The following is a 20,844-nucleotide window of genomic DNA, read 5'->3' on the forward strand; positions in this document are numbered from 1 at the left end:
ACATGTTAATTGACATGTTACACTATAGTGTATTTTTAACATATTAAAAATCAACATATTAATAAAATGTGACACATACAAAATTTAATTAGTAATTCTTGATTACTTGTACCAAAGTGGTTTATCGAATTATAAATTACAACGACTTGTATTTATAATAAATTATTCAACTTGTTTCAATTGTTTCGTAAACAATAATTTAATCTAAGTAATAAAACAATTTGATTACTTAGACCGCATCTAATTTAATCGAATTAAAATGAGACACGTTAAAATTACTCACAAAATCATCCGTCAATTTTAAGCAATTTAATTAAGTCGTATCGGCATACGATTAATTAAATAATCAATTAAGAGTATTACCCTATATGTATGACCTTAGGGTATCAACTGATCACCACTGTCGCACGACATTAATGTCAAACTCTAGTCAGCCAATCATTACCGATATGTGTGGACTAGTTGACTATAAAATATTCCTTTCCCTCATGCATTCTTAAAAATGAGATTTAAACATGTGATCATTATGATCGACAATTATGATCGCATTATTGTTGGGGACACTTACTCCAACATATGTATCTGGGCAAGTCATAAAACGAATTAAAACGAGAAATCACAGTGGTTTACATGATCATGAATATACGATGAACTCGTGTTGGAAATACAAAAAAAAGCGAAACTTGAGGTTAAATTAAGACGAAACTGGGCAAATAAGACTCGGAAGAAAACTTAGGTATCAAACTAAGATTCCAGAACCTCGACATGAACAATTCGAAACCTCAAAGAATCGATTTAAATTAAAACGGCAAAAACCCGCAAGTATTGATTTACTCGGGATTAAGGACGAATTAAGCATTGTAGTTAAAAGGGAGTTGTTAAAACATGATTTATGTACTGAAATAACAAAGAAAACAAAGGAAAATGAAAGAATAAGAAAAGTAGGAATCTTGCAGGAAGTCGAGGAAGAAGAAGAAGAAGCGAGAGCGATGGCGGCCTCGAAAAGAGCGCAGCAGAATTGCGATCATTCCTGAAGGCGCAGCTGCTGTGTTTCTTCTCGATGTCTGACCTCTACTGTTTCATAAAAACGACATTAAAAGGTGGATTTTAAATCAGTTTTCGAACGTGCTTTTAATATAGATTTACATTAATTGATAAAAAAAAGTACAATAATAAAATGGGATTTATACCATCAGACTTACATGTTTGACGAAACGAGATTAACTAAAGTTATCGTTTAGTGATTGCTACACTCGAATATGCGTGGAAACTATCGTCGTTAGAGGATTTCGTAGATTGATTAGGTTGATTAAATGTGGTGTTGGTCAAATTGGTCGGTCTATGCAACGTAAATGGGACTCAGAATGATCTGAGCTTACGTGGTCGATTGATGAAGCACGTAGGCGTCGAAGGGCAATAGCGTTATCTAGAATGCAGAGAGAGGGAGGGAGAGAGAGAGAGAGAGAGAGAGAGAGAGAGAGAGAGAGAGAGAGAGAGAGAGAGAGAAAGAGAGAGAGAGGGCGGAACACTCGGGTGCCAAATATGGAGGCCGAAGGCCTTTATTTATACTATACATATGGAAGAGTTTAGGAATGACACGGATTTGGAAACAAATCACGAAAATATTCTAAAAAATGCGAAAAGAGGGCTGGAGAAGAGGCGCAGCAACCACTGCGATCCTTCGAAGAGGCGCAGGACTTACTGCGTCGTATCTCTAGTGGTTTCCTCCTCAGCAAGAAAGATTTCCGCGTTTTATTATGGAATTTCGGTATATTAACACTTCCTTATTTCATGCAACACAATATTATGGTAGATATTTACTTAAAATATTAATTTTAATTAGGAATAAATATCCATAGAATTCTAGAACATTCCGGAATATTCCATCTCGTCATTTAAACGGTGTTTAGAAAATGAAGCGATTTTTGACCCAGACTCCAAATAAACTCTAATACTGTCAAAACGACCGTACCGGTGCGTAGATGACGACTAGGGGTTGACTTGAGTGTTTGAGTTATTACTTGACGATTAACTTATGGACTATCATAAATCATTCCGCATATCAAACATGTGGCCCAATTATCACTGGGTGGTTGGTGGGAGGTGTAGAAATGAGGTATCTACACTAAGTTGTCAATCAAGCATTTAACCAAACATAACATGTGCTTAAGTTGAAAGTACAATAAGAAAGCATTCATATGAACTTATTAAGCATAAATCTACCCCATGATTAAGTACCCTAATCCCCCACTAGTCCTTCATTGAAAATTACTCACGCCATTATCATGGAAAATATGTTAACAATAGTGTCAATAATCTTAACAAGTATAAACACGGTGGAAGAGTAAAACAATAAGCAATAATTAAGTAAAGAGTAAAGAAATTATACCAATCTTAAGATGAGAAAATGGAAAGGAGAGAATAATAGAAGAGAACTTTGATTAATGATGAAGATTTTTCAATTTTTCAATTCTCCAATACAAGCTCGAATAATCTCCAATTACCCAATTAGATCTACGAATTCTTGAACGAATTATTAAGGAAAGATTAAAGTGAAACTTGTGGAATGATTAAAGGATAATCTATTGTAATCTACTTCTAAGAACTCTTAATGTAAACTAAGGGAACTTAGCCTCCACTAAGACGGCTTAACCCTCTATTTATTATAAAGAGGGTATATAAAGTGATACAAGGATTAGGTTAACTAGGGCTTTAAATTACGATTAGGCCCCTTAATTAATGTACAATGCCTTGCAATTTCCCGAAAGGACACGCACAACCTGGCCTCGAAGACAAATATCCCATAGCAAGGGACGCCCGTCCAGGTTTCAGGACGCCCGGGTAAATATCGGGATGCTCGTCGTGAGCTACTCTTCTTCTTCTCATTTTAACTGTCTTCCAATCCGTGGGGGTCCCTCATGGGCTGTGGGGATCCTTTGTCATTGCCCAATTCCTTGTTTTATTGACTAAGGCCTTTAGTGTTAGTCTCCTTTTCGATGCTTGGTCACTATATGTTATCAATTTACCTCCATTTCACTCCGTTTAGGCAAGGTTAGCGTTCTTTTCCTACAAAGGACGCAAAACCTCATAAAATATGCACAAAAAGGAGGCTAAAGACAAGAAACGGTCCTAATACAATCTTAGAAAGCATAGGGACTAAGATAGTTAGGGGACTAAAGGTGCATAAATAGTAGTCACATCAGTAGTAGAGTTGTATATGTCATAATTCACATTTGTTATTCATTTATTTATTTGTAATTCACTAAAATTGTCATTTATATATATAATATTTGTTAGTTGTAATTTCGATCTCACTGCCTTGGAAAACCACGATGGTAACATCTCCCGATTACCTCGGCCGGGTAAGAAGGCGGTAATAAACCAACACTCGATGCAATAGACCGGAAGTCGAGCACCCTGAATTCGGCAGAATGGCGCGAAAGGAGAGGAAAGAGAACAATCATACAAAACTTGGCAGAACGGTACGAGAGTGGCATATACAATGTCAAGCTAGTATATAACAATTACACTACCATAAGAAGACAACATTCCTAACAATAGATGAGAGCCCACAAACATGACTCAAATGACCAGTAAGAACAAACCTGGTAACATGGCATCAAACCCAAAAACCATCCTTTAACAAGTAAATAAGATTTAGTTAACGATTTTTAATGTTAAACATGGGTTAACATACCCCCTTATGCCATAGAACAAAGTTCTACGTAAAAAACCACATGATAAGGCGAGAAAATAGGGTATATAGGTCAATCGTGCAACTTGGCACAACCAACAAGAACTTTGATGTGACTCATAGTTAAGCACTTTTAGTCCCCGAATTAACCTCGTTCCTATGCTTTATAACACATATTTGGCTCATTTCTTATCTTTAATTTCCTATTTTACGTACTTTGAGGAAATGTGTCCTTGGTAGGAAAGGATCACTAACCTTGCATTCATGAGGCAAAATGGAGCTAAATTGATGGCATCTAATGACCAAGCATCATGGAGAAGACATTACTAGAAGGCAATGGAGAAAGGATCCTTGTATCCCCAACATGATCTTTGCGGATTGTTGAGGATAAAAAACAAGAAAAGTATTTTGTCCCAGGATCCGAGCGAATTGTGCACAATCCGGGTGTCTCTGAGCAGCAAGATCCGAGCATCTTGTGCCCAAGACGAGCGTTCCACAGCACCCTGATCTGGGCATCTCACCAGTGATCCGAGCGGATCATAAGGCAGTACCAACCGTGCCTTATATAGACTCATCATAGATCAAACAAGAGGGAAAACACCCAAAACGAATTAGGAAGCTCGATTAGACTCATCATAGGCCGAACCATATCTAGTAAAGTTCGGTTTCTCCTTTCGGCCACACCATTTAGTTGTGGTATCCCAGGAGGAGTCCACTGTAATACTATACCACAATCTGTTAGGTGTGAATCAAATTCATAATTTAGGTATTCACCACCATGATCGGATCGTAGGGTCTTAATCTTTTTATCTAATTGGTTCTCTACTTCATTTTGAAACTCTTTGAACTTATCAAAAGCTTCACTTTTATTCTTCATCAAGTAGACATACCCATATCTACTCTAGTCATCAGTAAATGTAATGAAGTAGTGACAACCTCCTCTAGCGGTGATGGTTAATGGTCCACACACATCCGTATATATGAGAGCAAAAACCTCACTAGCTCGTCTCCCTTTTCCTGGAAAAGGTGTATGAGTCATCTTGCCTAAAAGGCAAGACTCGCATATACCATAAGATTCAAAATCAAAAGGTTTGAGCACTTTTGATGAAGCAAGTCTCTTAATGCGTCTTTCGTTTATGTGACCTAAACGACAATGCCAAAGGTAGGATTCATTTGGATCACCTATTTTGACCTTTTTAGTTTCCTCATGATAAACGTCATTTACATCGTTTAAAACATAAATGCCTCCAATTGAAATGGCCTTGCCATAAACCACATCATTCAATGAAAAAGTACAACTATTGTCTTTAATCATAAAACAAAAGCCTTCCGCGTCTAACGCGGGAATGGAGATAATGTTCTTGTTTTTTTTTTTTGTCTAAACCATCCGGTAATCTGAATCACATTGGGCCGACTAATCCGGATTTCGGGGCGTGTCCAAGGATTACGGTATTTAAACCCCTCCCAATCGCAGTTGTGGGGGATCGATCCGCATACCTCCCTACCAAGCGTAGCCCCATGCTACCACTACGCCAACCAACGATTGGTTGATAATGTTCTTGGTTAAAGTTGGTACAAAATAATAATTATTTAAATACAACTCTAGACCACTAGCTAAAGTGAGCACATAGGTCCCCACGAAAACGGTCGCTACTCTAGCTCTATTGCCTATGCGGAGATCCACGTCGCCTTTTGCTAGTGCTCGCACGTCCCTTAAACCCTGTAAATGATTACAAAGGTGAGAGCCACATCTGGTATCAAGTACCCAAGTGGAAGTGCAAGCATAATTAACGTCTATCACATATAGAGAGGAAATCATACCAATAGGCGTCACACGCCCTTCCTTGAGATCCTCCAAGTATTTGGGACAAATCCTCCTATAATGCCCCTTCCCATTACAATGGAAACATTCGGCCTCGGAGAGTTTGACACCTTTTGCCTTGGGTTTGCCATTCTTAACGGCTTTACCCTTTCCCTTGTCTTGTTTCTTTGACGATTTCTTTAATTGGGACTTTTCCTTCCCCTTTGTCTTCTTAACTTCAAGGCACATGTTCTTTAACTTCATGGATAGAACATCTCCTTTTTCACTCCCACTAGCTTCTATATCCCTCTCCGCTTGGGTGAGAAGTGCATGAATTTCATGATAACTCTTATCCATGTCATTTATGTTGTAGTTTACCCTATAGTGGGCGAACTTGGTGGGAAGTGAGTGGAGGATACGATCCACCACAAGAGTCTTAGGAATTTTACACCCTAGACGCTCTAGTATGTCGACATATTCAACCAATTTTAGCACAAGGGGACCAACCTTTTGACTCCTCTCAAGCTTTGCTTCAAAGAAACGTACCGCCGCATCGTATTGACGGACTTTAGGTGTTTGTGAAAACATAGTAATCATACGAGTGAATATCTTGTACGCATTTAATGAAATGCATGAAAGCTTGAGCTTTGGGGACATCGACCATATCAATACATTTTTGATATCATTTGACATCCTCAATTGGTCATCATAGGCGGTCTGTACCGCCGATGAAGCCCTTGGACCGGGCTCGATGGGAGGAGCATCGGTCAAGTAAGTGAGCACGTTGTCGGACAACGCAGCGCTTTTGATGTTGGATTCCCATTAAAGAAAGTTACTCCCGTCATCTTTTAAGATACATTTGTCCATTACGGACCTTAGCCATGAATCTTTGCCTAGTGAAGTAGTCGATGGAGTTAAAGAAGTTGCCATTGCGAATTAAAATGCTACAACAAATAAGGAAAAATTAACATCCATTGTTTTAAAATACTTGTGAAAACATGTTTAACAAGTTTTAACATTTATATAATGATTTCCCATTAAATTATATAAATGAATTCAAGATCCAAATTTTAAACAAAAATGAGCATCGCTTGGGCGAAACATCTCATAATCGTGTAAATTCGGTAAGTCAACGGTTGACTAATTCTACCTCTAGAACTCTTGGTTGTTGAATTTCCTTAAATCCATCTACTAGCCCCAGAATACAAGACCATCTTATAACTCGTTGAGTCCAACCAGTTTTGGCACGTGATAACCATTTACCACCCTACTTACCCAAGGAAAAAGAGAACACCCCGCTTGGGCGAGCGTGGCTCTAATGAACAAGGGATTCATAGGTGTTGCTAATTGGTAAGGCTAATCGTAATTTTAGTTATGTGAGAGATCTTGTCAATTTAGGCATAAATTTCCTATAAGTGAACTAAGTCGGTGAATGTAAATGACGTGAATTGACAAATGCGAAAATAAAATGCATGTGAAAGGCGATTTTGGCATGCGCGAAAATAAAATAAGCAAGCATATGAATAATCCTAGTACGGCCACCTAGTTAATAAAAACTAGACTATTACATATCGGAAACCAACTCCTTGGTCCCTTGCCTCTTCATTCCAAAAGTGGCTTCTTCTTGTGGGATTTGGAACACCTTCTAAAAATAGATTCCGTCTTGATGTAATCCGTCTTTTGGAAACACCGGTAAGAATAACTATTGTAGTCTAAATTACATAGCTATTCCTATTATACATTAATTAATAAAACAAATAAAACTATTAATTAATTACAAACCGACGATACGAGATCGTATTTAATTACAAACAAATCGCTATTCCCATTTATTTCGGGTAATAACGATTAAAATAAACTAGGTCATACTAGGTACAACAAAATAAATACTTTAAATAAATGACAATCATTCATTCAATTTAAATAAATATGCTTTAAAATGCTGTAAAATGATGCCAAAATCGCCCTATCTATCAATCGTAGGTATCCATCTCGGTTTTGTGGATTTAATCGATTTTTAACTTGTAAAAATCAATAATCAACTCTTAATTCTCATTTAAGTCCAAAATAATTGTCCAAACTGTTTTGGACCTCAAAATTAGTCCTCACTAATTTAATGATGAATAATTAGTTTGATTTGGTGATATTTTGCTAATTTAATAGGTAAAATCATAACTTTTAAGTAATAAATCCAAAATAATTGAAAATATTACAAAATATTGAAAAAAAAATTTTGAGTATTCTGGAACACTCCCAAAAACACCAAAATATCAGAAAAATTACTCAAAAATTCAGATAAAATTTTATGAAAAAAAAAGATCGATATTTATCGGTTTTTAACCACTAAAACCAATAAACATCAAGACAAGGTGAAAATACATTTTAAATTTCACCTTTAACTTTTAAATCATATTTTTAAATGTAAATAAATTTATCAAGGGAGGAACAAATGTTTCGAGTATATGATTAAATTATTTAACTTTTATCGACTTTTATCTCATAAAATCAATAAACATGCAAAACTTCAAACCAACCTTCGAAATTTTACATACAATCTGTAGCAAATATGCATGAAACACCATAAAAACTTCATGACCCGAATCAACTATTAACTATTTTAAGTTAATTCTTAATCAAAATACGGCATTTTTGACTAGGTTTTCTACCAAAAATCATTAAAAATAGCAAAATAACTTCATAAATCACCAAATTTGACCACAACCCTTTTGAAATTAGTAGGTATGCATGCCCTAAAGGTTTCGTGCTAAAACCACTTCTAACACAATTTTTGAGTTTTTATAAATTAGTCATAATTTATTAATATGCTTAAAATCAACGTGCAAATTACAAGCCTAGATCTGATACCACTTGAAAGATCATAGATCCTCATTAAAATCTCTAATTAATAACAAATGATCTTATAATATGTTAATTTAGTGATTTATGTAACATGCATGCAAATATAAAAGCATAAAATTAAAGATTAAGGAAAAAACAATTTCCTTTGATTTTGATGGTAAAATGGGCACAAACTAGATGACCTATCTAGTTTGTTCTTAAGCTAAATAAAAATGGATGATCCTCCTAGAAAAAACCTTCAAAAAGAAAGTCTCCTTCAAGTAGCACCCAAGAACTACACCCAAATAATTTTACAAGTATTAACTAGATACTAGTAAAATTCAACCCTTGATAATATGTGAATATTACTAACAATCTTAGTAATTATTTTGTTTTTATTACTAATAAGCTTAGTAAGTGATGTATTATTATTTTAGAGATATAGACAATTTTCATTCACATGCAAAACACAAGTGAACAAGCATGTGGAAAAAATGAACAAAAATTGATATAATAGGAGGGGGAAAACCAGTTGGGAGTAGATGGAGTGAGGGAGTGGACTTGTTTTAATATTTGTCCAATCTTATATCACATACAAATGATCATAAGATGATTTATGGAAGAAAAACAAGCAAAGTGAAATGATTATGTTTATAATCATCCACTACACTCCATTTACACGGTCCAACGTCGCATTTACGGGTCCATTTTCGTTCTTATATTTGTCGCACAAATACGTGTAAATTTATTTAAACATCGTTTTATGTTTAAATGCTACCCGGTTAATTTCGTCAAAAACACTCCGTAAATATACGTGTACCACTACACAGATTATTTACGTACGAATATTAATCACATTAATCAATTAGAACAGTTTTAGTGAATTAACAATTAATTAACTAAAACCCGTCTCCCAAAATTTATTATTCAATTATCGCATAATTAAATAATAACTGCCGTGCCTCGAGTTCGCAACTCGAAATCTCTCTAAAAAATAATGGACTAACCTTTTAGTCTATAAATCAAGGCGCTAAATAAATTGTATCTCATACAATTAATTAGTTATCAATTGGGGTTCGTTCCTATAGGTGTGACCGAAAGGGGGAAGTTGATGACCGCCGTCTCACGATAATAACATCAAACTCTAGTCAGCCAACCGTTATCGATTTAGGTTAATCAACTGACGAGGATCAAATAATTAAATATCCTGATGATATTCTTTTAATGAGATTTATTATGTAAACGCACTATTGTGGAGGACACTAACTCCAACAGTCACATGTAGTATGTAACATGTTATTAATTAATTTAATGCATATTTATCAAATAAATATCATTGTATACATTAATTAAATTACATATAACAAATTGTCTAGTAATTCTTGATCACATAAATAAAATGGGTCATGTTAATATAATTCACAACATGTTGTAATTATAATTAAGCATTCATTCGTATCTCACAATAATTAATTTTAGTAATAAAATCTTTTAATTACTAAAATAAATCATAATTAATCAAATTACAATAAGATATAAAATTCTCACCCGCAAATAAACTTTTCAAATTTAAGGAAATTATTAACTTGTATCGATATACAATTAATCAACTAGTCTATTAAGGGAATTGTCCTATAGGTGTGACTTTAAGGGATCAACTGATCACCACCGTCAAACGACAGTAATGTCCAACTCTAGTTAGCCAATCATTACTAATTAATGTTGATCAGTTGACTATATAAATGAATCATCCCTTACGTATTCTTAATTTCAGATTTTAAACACGTGATCGCACTATTGTTGAGGACACATACTCCAAAAATCTCCCACTTGTCCGAGACAAGTGTGCGTCACCAATTCTCTTGTCCTATTACAATCTCCCACTCAATGCAAGGTGTCTTGCAGGTCGTACTTGCATTTGATCATATCTTGAGTGCTTTCCTCGATCTGGAGAATAATTGTCTGACCGGAATTATCTACCGTAGATACCCTCCGAGCATGGCCACGCATTTTCAGTTCACTACTCCTCGAGTGGCCCTGAGATTTCAAACAACCCTGACAAGGGGGTGGACAATTCCTTTCGGACTATTCCCTTCGTATAGCCTCAGTTTATCCTGACCTAAAATATACTCATTTGAGTTCAGTTACGACAGTCATAGAGTATAAATCAAAGCAAATCAGAAACTTATGCCAAGTTGGGCGAATAGTCTCTAGTCAAAAGAATTGATTCATAAGAATACTATAGTAGCTCTTGCCACGACTAGGCTTTATGAATTTCCAGAACTCTATAAGCGGTCACTGCCCGACAGAGTGTCTCATATAGTCTGTCTATGTGATCGACTAGTCATCCCGTTTAACCCTATAGCACTTGAACTTGCCATCAATCACATCACACTCTAGTGACTTCGAGACGTCACCTCCTATAAGTAACCAGGGGTGCATACTATTTCAATCGAGTTCACTTCAATGTGGTTAAATATTGTCTCAACAACCCATTTGTATATAACAATGTAATAAATAAATGAGTTTGCATAATGAAACTCAAACGATAAATGCGATTATTATATATAAACCAAAAAGAAAGTTTTTCATTTCATATCTTATAATCTAATACAAACTTGGCATGCGTTTCAGACCTATATGGATAACATGTTGGTCATGCTTAACATGCGATAAAGGCTTGGTTAAACGATCAGCAATGTTATCATCCGTCACAACCTTACAAATCGCTATTTCCTTCATTTCAATGAAATCTCTAATTACATTAAATTTTCTAAGTACGTGTCTAGACTTGTTACTAGACTTGGGCTCTTTAGCTTGAAAGATTAGCCCACTATTATCACAGAAGATCGTGATAGGATCTTTGGCGGTAGGAACTATCCTTAGCCCCTCCAAAAATTGCCTAATCCACACAGCTTCCTTGGCAGCTTCAGATGCTGCAATGTACTTAGCCTCCGTCGTAGAATCCGCAATGACCAACTATTTGAAGCTCTTCTAGCTAAACGCACCACCATTAATCATGAAAACAAAACCAGCCTGGGATTTCAAATCATCCCTATTAGTTTGAAAGCTCGAGTCAGTGTAACCCTTCACACTTAGCTCGGAATCTCCTCCAAACACCAAGAATGAATCCTTATTTCTTCTCATGTACCTAAGGATATTCTTGACGGCTATCCAGTGACTCTCACCTGGTTTGGCTTGATATCTACTTATCATGCTCAAAGCATACGATACATTAGGACGAGTGCATATCATGGCATACATGATTGATCCCACGAAGGACGCATAAGGGATTAATTTCATGCGTTCAACATCTTTAGGTTCTGTGGGTGACTGAGACTTGCTCAATGTAACCCCACTACCCATCGGGATAAAACCCCTCTTGGATTTGTCCATGTTGAAACGTCGAAGAACCTTATCAATATAAGACTCTTGACTTAGTGCCAATATCCTCTTAGATCTATCTCAATAGATCCGGATACCCAATATGCGTTGTGCCTCTCCTAAATCTTTCATTTGGAAATGATTCCCAAGCCACCCCTTAACAGAGGTAAGCATTGGTATATCATTGCCAATGATAAGTATGTCGTGTACATACAATATTAGAAAGATGAGTTTGCTCCCACTAAACTTCATGTATAAACATGGTTCTTCGACACTTCGAGTGAAACCATTCTCTCTTATAACATGATCAGAACTATGATTCCAACTTCTTGATGCTTGCTTAAGACCATAGATGGATTTCTTAAGTTTGTATACCATGTTAGGATTTTTAGGATGTACAAAACCCTTAGGTTGTTGTAACACCCCCATACTCCAAGTGCCTTACCAGGACCACTCAGGTATAAGGATGCAACCATCTCGGTTCTCGAGGCAATGATGATCATAAGACAATAACGAAACAACATTTAAATAGTATAACTTTAGTGAAAGGTTACAATCCAAACCGAAAACCAAAATACGAATACAAGTTCTCAAAACCAACTGTCTACTGAGCTAACTGAAATATTTATGAAACTACTAAAGCTACAGCGGAAGACTTCTATCATCAGACGGTGCCACATCCCAGTAACTCGACTCATACCTGCTCAATAACTGCTCACCATCCCCGAATGGATCACCACAGTTTTTAAAACATTAAACGGGGTCAGTACTAATCACACAATTTATAAAACCAACAACACAGTAAAACAAGCAGCTCAATCATCACAGATATTCTCCAAACTCCAAACCCAACTCCACAATCCTGACTACACACTAAAGTGTGTAGCCCTGCTAGAGTGCCCATCACAACAGGTCACTCCTCGCCGCCAGTGGGGGACCGCAGCCGTTCCCACCTAAGCCCCGCTCATCTCCATCGAGCGATAAACCCAAATCCATTAATGTGCACATCCCTTCTGTGGCGGGTTCCACAGAAGGCGAATCATGGGCGTGAAGCGACTCCCGCAAGTGACTCCACTCAGCCAGGGACGCACCCCGAAGAACACAGACAGATACAATCAATCACAGCTACAACCAACAATCAAAGCCAACAACCGTCACCATACGAGTATGATAATATTCAACAATCACAAACACCAATCAACACATCATGGGACTAATACTGAGTAGGGAAACCCTACCTGGAAAGCAAAACAATCATACGGTCTCACAGCTGATATCAAAAGGCTTCTTCTACAAATCCTCCTCCTAACATACAAACATATAATCACTACCAATCACAAAATACAACAAAACCTCCAAATCCCAATATTAGGGTTTAACCAACTTTAACGAAATACTATAAAAACGGTACGTAGATCTTACCCTCGACGCAAGGATCACAAAGGTATAAAGAAAGGTAAAATCCGACCTTCCAAGCTCCGGGATTTGCCAACAATGCGATTGATGCGAAGAACGTAGTTTGATTTCTCTTTTGAAAGTAATTAGGTTGTAAAAGTGTTTAAAGACAAGTGACGGAAGTAATTATATACTTACTCGCATTATTAACAAAACCCGAAAAAATCATCCGCCGTAAACCGGCTACTCGATCGAGTAGCTGAGGTACTCGATCGAGTGTCCCCTTACTCGATCGAGTATCTACGTTACTCGATCGAGTACCCAACAGGTCAGAAACTCTTTTAAACTGCAACTCACCCTTACTCGACAGAGTAAGGCCTACTCGATAGAGTAAGGCCTACTCGATAGAGTACCCAGAGACTCATAAAACCGTAGTATTACAGTCTTCCCTCCTTAAAAAGAACTTCGTCCCCGAAGTTCAAACCACAACAAAACAAAGACACACACTACAACACTCCCGACTCAACCACCAAAACAAAACTCAACATAAAACATGTTACTAACCCAAACGCAACCCGACTCAACCACAACAAACATACCGACACAACTTAAAAAGGGTATAAAACTCTTAAAAACTCTTCGCGATCATCTCCTACCCCCCTAAAAGAAACAAGGTTACGTCCCCGTAACCATACATACCTGATCAAAAAGGAAAGGGTAACGCTCTCTCATGGCCTCCTCTGCCTCCCATGTAGCTTCCTCAGTCTCGTGGTTAGACCAAAGGATTTTAAGCAAAACTGTCTCACCACTCCTAGTCTTCCAAACCTTCCGGTCAAGAATCTGCTTAGGTACCTCAAGATATGATAAGGACTTATCTAGCTCTAAGCTCTCTGCCTCTAACACATGTGACGGGTCACTCACATACTTCCGTAGCTGCGATACATGAAACACATTATGCACTCTCTCTAACGCAACAGGTAAAGCCAGACGATATGCAACCTCTCCAACCCGCTCTAAGATCTCATAAGGCCCGATGAACTTTTGACTCAGCTTGCCTTTCTTCCCAAATCTCATAACCCCACGCACATGAGACACTTTCACAAGAACCTTATACCCAACTTGAAACTCTATATCCCAGCGATGTAGATCCGCATAACTTTTTTGCCTATCCTGAGCTGCTCTCATCCGTTCCCTGATCATCTTAATCTGTTCAACCATCTCATGTACCATCTCTGGTCCTAGAACCACTGCCTCAGCACTATCGTCCTAATAGATCGGACTCCTACATCTCCTCCCATATAAAGCCTCAAACGGTGCCATGCCAATACTAGTGTAATAGCTGTTGTTGTAAGAAAACTCTATCAAATCCAACCTCTGTTCCCAGCTACCACCAAAGTCCATCACACAAGCTCGTAACATATCCTCAAGACTCTTGATCGTTCTCTCGGTCTGACCGTCTGTCGCAGGATGAAATGTCGTACTCATCTTCAAAGTTGTTCCCAAATATTCCTGCAACTCTTTCCAAAACCTTTAGATAAATCTCGCATCTCTGTCAGACACTATGTCCTTAGGGACTCCATGTAACTTGAGCACATTCGTTCGATAAGCCATAGCTAATTGTGCTTTAGTCCATGTATCTTTCATTGGCACAAAGTGAGCTGACTTGGTCAGTCGATCCACTATTACCCATATCATGTTGTTACCCTGTTGACTCTTTGGTAAACCCACGATAAAATCCATAGAAATGGATTCCCACTTCCACTCAGGTACCTCTAAAGACTGAATCTTACCTTGTGGTCGTCAGTGTTCCCCTTTAACTCTCTGGCATGTCAAACAACGGGCCACAAACTCAGCTGTTTCTTTCTTCATCCCAGGCCACCAAAATGTGTTCTTTAAATCCTTGTACAACTTGTCACCACCTGGATGTACTGAATACGGTGTACAATGTGCCTCTGTCATGATAGTCTTTTTCAGCTCCTCATTATTAGGGACACACCACCTACCATAGAACCTCAAACTACCATCTGTATGAATAGAGAATCGAGACACTGTCCCTTTCTCTACTCCAGCTCTCCACTCAACCATCTTAGGATCCAACGCCTGTTTACCTCGAATATCATCGTAAAGACCAGGTTGTACTGTCAAATCTCCCATGGCATCCCCTCTCTGCATCATATGTATCCCAAACCTCCCCACCTCATCTCTCAACCTCATCAAAGATAGAGGTGTACACAAAGAATGTACACTCTTCCTACTCAAAGCATCCGCAACAACATTGGCTTTCCCTTCATGGTAGATAATATCCATGTCATAATCGCCAATCAGCTCCATCCACCTCCTTTGTCTCATGTTCAACTCCTTTTGAGTGAAGATGTACTTGAGACTCTTGTGATCCGAAAATACCTTAAAGGTCGCCTCATAAAGGTAATGTCTCCAAATCTTCAGAGGAAACACCACTGCACCCAACTCCAGATCATGTGTAGGGTAGTTCTCCTCATACGGCTTCAATTGCCTAGAAGCATAGGCAATCACCTTACCGTTCTGCATCAACACACATCCCAACCCATTCTTTGAGGCATCTGTATAAACCTCAAAGTTCTCGATCCCTTCAGGCAATGCTAAGATAGGAGCTGTGGTCAAACGTTCCTTTAACGTTTGGAACGCCGTCTCACAACTCTCATCCCAACGAAACCTGTACTCTTTCCTCATCAACGCTGTCATAGGTTTAGCAATCTTGGAGAAATCTTTCACGAACCGTCTGTAGTATCCAGCTAAACCCAAGAAACTCCTGATCTCAACAACATTCTTTGGTGCTTCCCACTTTTGTCCGCCTCATTCTTTGCGGATCCACTGACTACTCCCTCCTTAGAGATCACATGCCCCAGAAAAGTAACTTTCTCTAACCAGAACTCACACTTGGACAGCTTAGCATATAACTCATGCTCCCTCAAAGTCTGCAACACAATCCTCAGATGCTCCTCCTTAGTCTTAGAGTAGACTAAGATGTCATCGATAAACACCACCACAAACATATCCAAAAACTGTCTGAAGATTCTGTTCATCAAGTCCATAAACACAGCCGGTGCATTAGATAACACAAACGGCATCACCACATACTCATAATGGCCATACCTCGACGCGAAAGCTGTCTTTGGTATGTCCACCTCTCTAATCTTCACTTGATGGTACCCCGACCTCAAATCAATCTTGGAAAAGACTGATGCACCACTCAACTGATCAAATAGGTCATCTATCCTTGGCAAAGGATACTTGTTCTTCACCGTCACTCGGTTCAGCTCTCTGTAGTCTATGCACAACCTCAAACTCCCATCTTTCTTCTTCACAAAAAGAACTGGTGCTCCCCACAGCGATACACTAGGTCTAATGTATCCCTTCTCTATCAGATCATCTAACTGTTTCCTGAGCTCCTCCATCTCTTTAGGACCCATCCGGTACGGTGCCTTAGAGATTGGCCCCGTCCCCGGTTTCAACTCAACTGTGAAATCTATCTCCCTCTTTGGTGGCAACCCCGGAACCTCCTCTGGAAAAACATCTGCAAACTCTCCCACCATGGTATATCGATCAATGTCGGACTCTCCATCCGGTCATCTCTCACATGGCACAAGATCAAAGGGCATCCCTTCCTCAGATAAGACTTCAAGGTGACAGCTCCAATCAACTTAACTTTGGGTTTGACTAGAAACCCACGATAAGACACACTAACACCCTTAGGACCTCTCAAAGACACTTTATTTTGATGACAATCTATCTTAGCTTTATACTTTCCCAACCAATCCATCCCGACTATCATTACAAAACCGTCAAAAGGAAACTCTAGCAAGTCTACAGGTAGATCAACTTGCCCAACTATCATAGGTACATCCCTATATAACCTCCCACATGATACAGACTCACCCGAAGGTATAAAAACTTTCTCACTTACAGACTCATATACCCTCAAACCCAACCGTTTAACATGACTCGAAGATACAAACGACTGTGACGCCCCCGAATCAAACAAAACAAAGGTATGAATACCATTAACAAGAAAAGTACCGGTGATAACATGTGCATCATCCTCACCGCTTTCTTGTCCATCATGAACAACTTTCCATCGGTCCGTCCACCTCCCCGACAAGATCGGGTGATGTGGTCGGCTTAGCACCCGACCCCCGATTGTTGTTGTTGTTCGTAGTGGTTTCGATAAGAATTACCGCCATTGCGGTTACCTCCACCCCGATAGCTCGACTTCCCGGTTAGACCATGACCGACGGCCTATTGCTCGCATAACTCGTGTAGGTCCCCGAGAATAGCTCCCCGAGCCGATCCCGAAAAGCCCCTGCATACTCGTGCACTCATGTCTCTTGTGGCCTACACCGCCACAGCCAAAGCAAGTCATTCCCCAACTACCACTACTACTCACACGGCCACGCCTGAAGGAAGCCCCAGCATGAACCTTGACCCAGAAGAAAACCCTCTAGCTTGATTGTGGTTGCCTTTCTTGTGACTAGATTGGCCACCACCCTCACTCTCAGCCTTTCTTTTATCACCCACTCTCTCCTGAGCCATCTCCACCAACCTCTCAGCTCTCCCGGCCCTCTCATAAGCTTCCTTAACATCAGTAAGGACTCCCACGGGTAGCTTATCCATGATCTTAGGGGTCAACCCCCTCTCAAACCTCAGCGTCAGGTTCTCCTCACTCAAACCCATATCCTCAGCATACCTAGACTTCTCATGAAACTGCTTGTAGTACTCAGCCACAGACATGTCAGATGTCATCTTAAACCCATCAAACTCCTCTCTCAGCTTACTCCTCACATACTCCGGTACAAACTCTTTCCTCATAGCCCTCCGAAACTCTTCCCAAGGTATAGCAAGTAAGCCCTGGTTCGCATACATTTCCCTAGCACTCACCTTCACCTTATCCCACCACTCGCCAGCTGCTTCCCTCAGGTAGAACGCAGCTTGTTCTACTCTCATCTCACTAGGACAGTGAACCAGGTCTAGTATGTTCTCCATCTCACGATGCCAGTTGTCAAGAAGGTTTGGTTCCCCGGTTCCCTGGTACTCTTTTGGGTTAAACCTCGCTATATAAAGGCGGATCTTAGAGTGATCAACCTCATTATCCTTTCCCACTTTATTTAAGGCCTCGGTAAGAGCATCCTGATGCTCCAACATCTTAACGATATCATCTATGTTCATGGTCTCAGCTCTCGCATACAAAGCGTTTCTCTTGGGCGGCATCTTGAAACTATATAAGAAAGGGTAGATATAAACATACGCACTATAACCCCAAAACACGAAAACAGACTAGCCAGAACACACTGGATCGAGTGCCTAAACCTACTCGATCGAGTAGCGGCTACTCGATCGAGTGCCCACCATACTCGATCGAGTGCCCCGACATCAGACCCCAAACAGACTTTCTGATCTCTAACATACTCGACCGAGTAGCCCAGCTACTCGATCGAGTGACCCCCTACTCGATTGAGTGCCCGAGGTACTCGATCGAGTGCCCAAAAACACGATTCTGGTTGCAAAATCGTCAAATACCCACTCGATCGAGTCAGACCCACTCGACCGAGTACCACACCTACTCGATCGAGTACCCCCTTACTCGATCGAGTCATGCTGACTCGTACATACTACCCCCATGTTATCTCACATATCCCAACACACTATGCAACATTATAAACTCAACATTATAATATAGTTAAGCATGCAATTCTACCAAGCTTTTCATACAATCAACAAAACAACTATATCATATTATCAAACGTCACATAGTAAGCATCCAACATGCTTCTTGTTCAAATAATAGTTCTATAGGTTTCACCAACCTTTCATTCACAAACTCAACCTTCTACTCCAACATCCAACAATTACAACATACATCATCACATCCACATACAAGCTAACAAGCATCACATACAACCTTGACATATACCCCCCATGTGACCGGTTAAAAATTATAGGGCGAGTTCGCGACTTTAGGACGTCTCCAAAGCCTTTGCATTAGCTCCTACAACCTTTACCCCGGGTTCATTTTAGTTGACTCCGTATGTTCATTAGATTCATTGGTTACAGGTTTCAGGATCGTCGCTCTGATACCATTTTGTAACACCCCTATACTCCAAGTGCCTTACCAGGACCACTCAGGTATAAGGATGCTACCATCTCGGTTGCCCGAGGCAATGATGATCATAAGACAATAACGAAACAACATTTAAATAGTATAACTTTAGTGAAAGGTTACAATCCAAATCGAAAACCAAAATACGAATACAAGTTCTCAAAACCAACTGTCTACTGAGCTAACTGAAATGTTTATGAAACTACTAAAGCTACAGCGGAAGACTTCTATCATCAGACGGTGGCACATCCCAGGTATCCCAGTAACTCGACTCATACCGCTTAATAACAGCTCACCATCCCCGAATGGATCACCACAGTTTTTAAAACATTAAACGGGGTCAGTACTAATCACACAATTTATAAAACCAACAACACAGTAAAACAAGCAGCTCAATCATCACAGATATTCTCCGAACTCCAAACCAAACACCACAATCATGACTACACACTAAAGTGTGTAGCCCTGCCAGAGTGCCCATCACAACAGGTCACTCCTCGCCGCCAGTGGGGGACCGCAGCCGTTCCCACCTAAGCCCCGCTCATCTCCATCGAGCGATAAACCCAAATCCATTAATGTGCACATCCCTTCTGTGGCGGGTTCCACAGAAGGCGAATCATGGGCGTGAAGCGACTCCCGCAAGTGACTCCACTCAGCCAGGGACGCACCCCGAAGAACACAGACAGATACAATCAATCACAGCTACAACCAACAATCAAAGCCAACAACCGTCACCATACGAGTATGATAATATTCAACAATCACAAACACCAATCAACACATCATGGGACTAATACTGAGTAGGGAAACCCTACCTGGAAAGCAACACAATCAGACGGTCTCACAGCTGATATCAAAAGGCTTCTTCTACAAATACTCCTCCTAACATACAAACATATAATCACTACCAATCACAAAATACAACAAAACCCCCAAATCCCAATATTAGGGTTTAAACAACTTTAACGAAATACTATAAAAACGGTACGTAGATCTTACCCTCGACGCAAGGATCACAAAGGTATAAAGAAAGGTAAAATTCGACCTTCCAAGCTCCGGGATTTGCCAACAATGCGATTGATGCGAAGAACGTAGTTTGATTTCTCTTTTGAAAGTAATTAGGTTGTAAAAGTGTTTAAAGAAAAGTGACGGAAGTAATTATATACTTAATCGCATTATTAAAAAAACCCGACAAATCATCCCCCGTAAACCGGCTACTCGATCGAGTAGCTGAGGTACTCGATCGAGTGTCCCCTTACTCGATCGAGTATCTACGTCACTCGATCGAGTACCCAACAGGTCAGAAACTCTTTTAAACTGCAACTCACCCTTACTCGACAGAGTAAGGCCTACTCTATTGAGTACCCAGAGACTCATAAAACCGTAGTATTACAGTTGTGCCATATAAACTTCCTCCTCTAAATACCCATTTAAGAAGGCGGTTTTGACATCCATTTACCGTATTTCAGAATCATGAAATGCAGAAATCGATAACATAATCCGAATTGATCTAAGTATGGCTACGGGGGCAAAGATTTCGTCATAGTGTAAACCATCACTACTACAAAATATGGAATAAGTAACGCTAAATAGAGAACA

The sequence above is a fragment of the Silene latifolia genome, chromosome 6 (assembly GCF_048544455.1).
Source record: "Silene latifolia isolate original U9 population chromosome 6, ASM4854445v1, whole genome shotgun sequence".
Lineage (NCBI taxonomy): Eukaryota > Viridiplantae > Streptophyta > Magnoliopsida > Caryophyllales > Caryophyllaceae > Silene > Silene latifolia.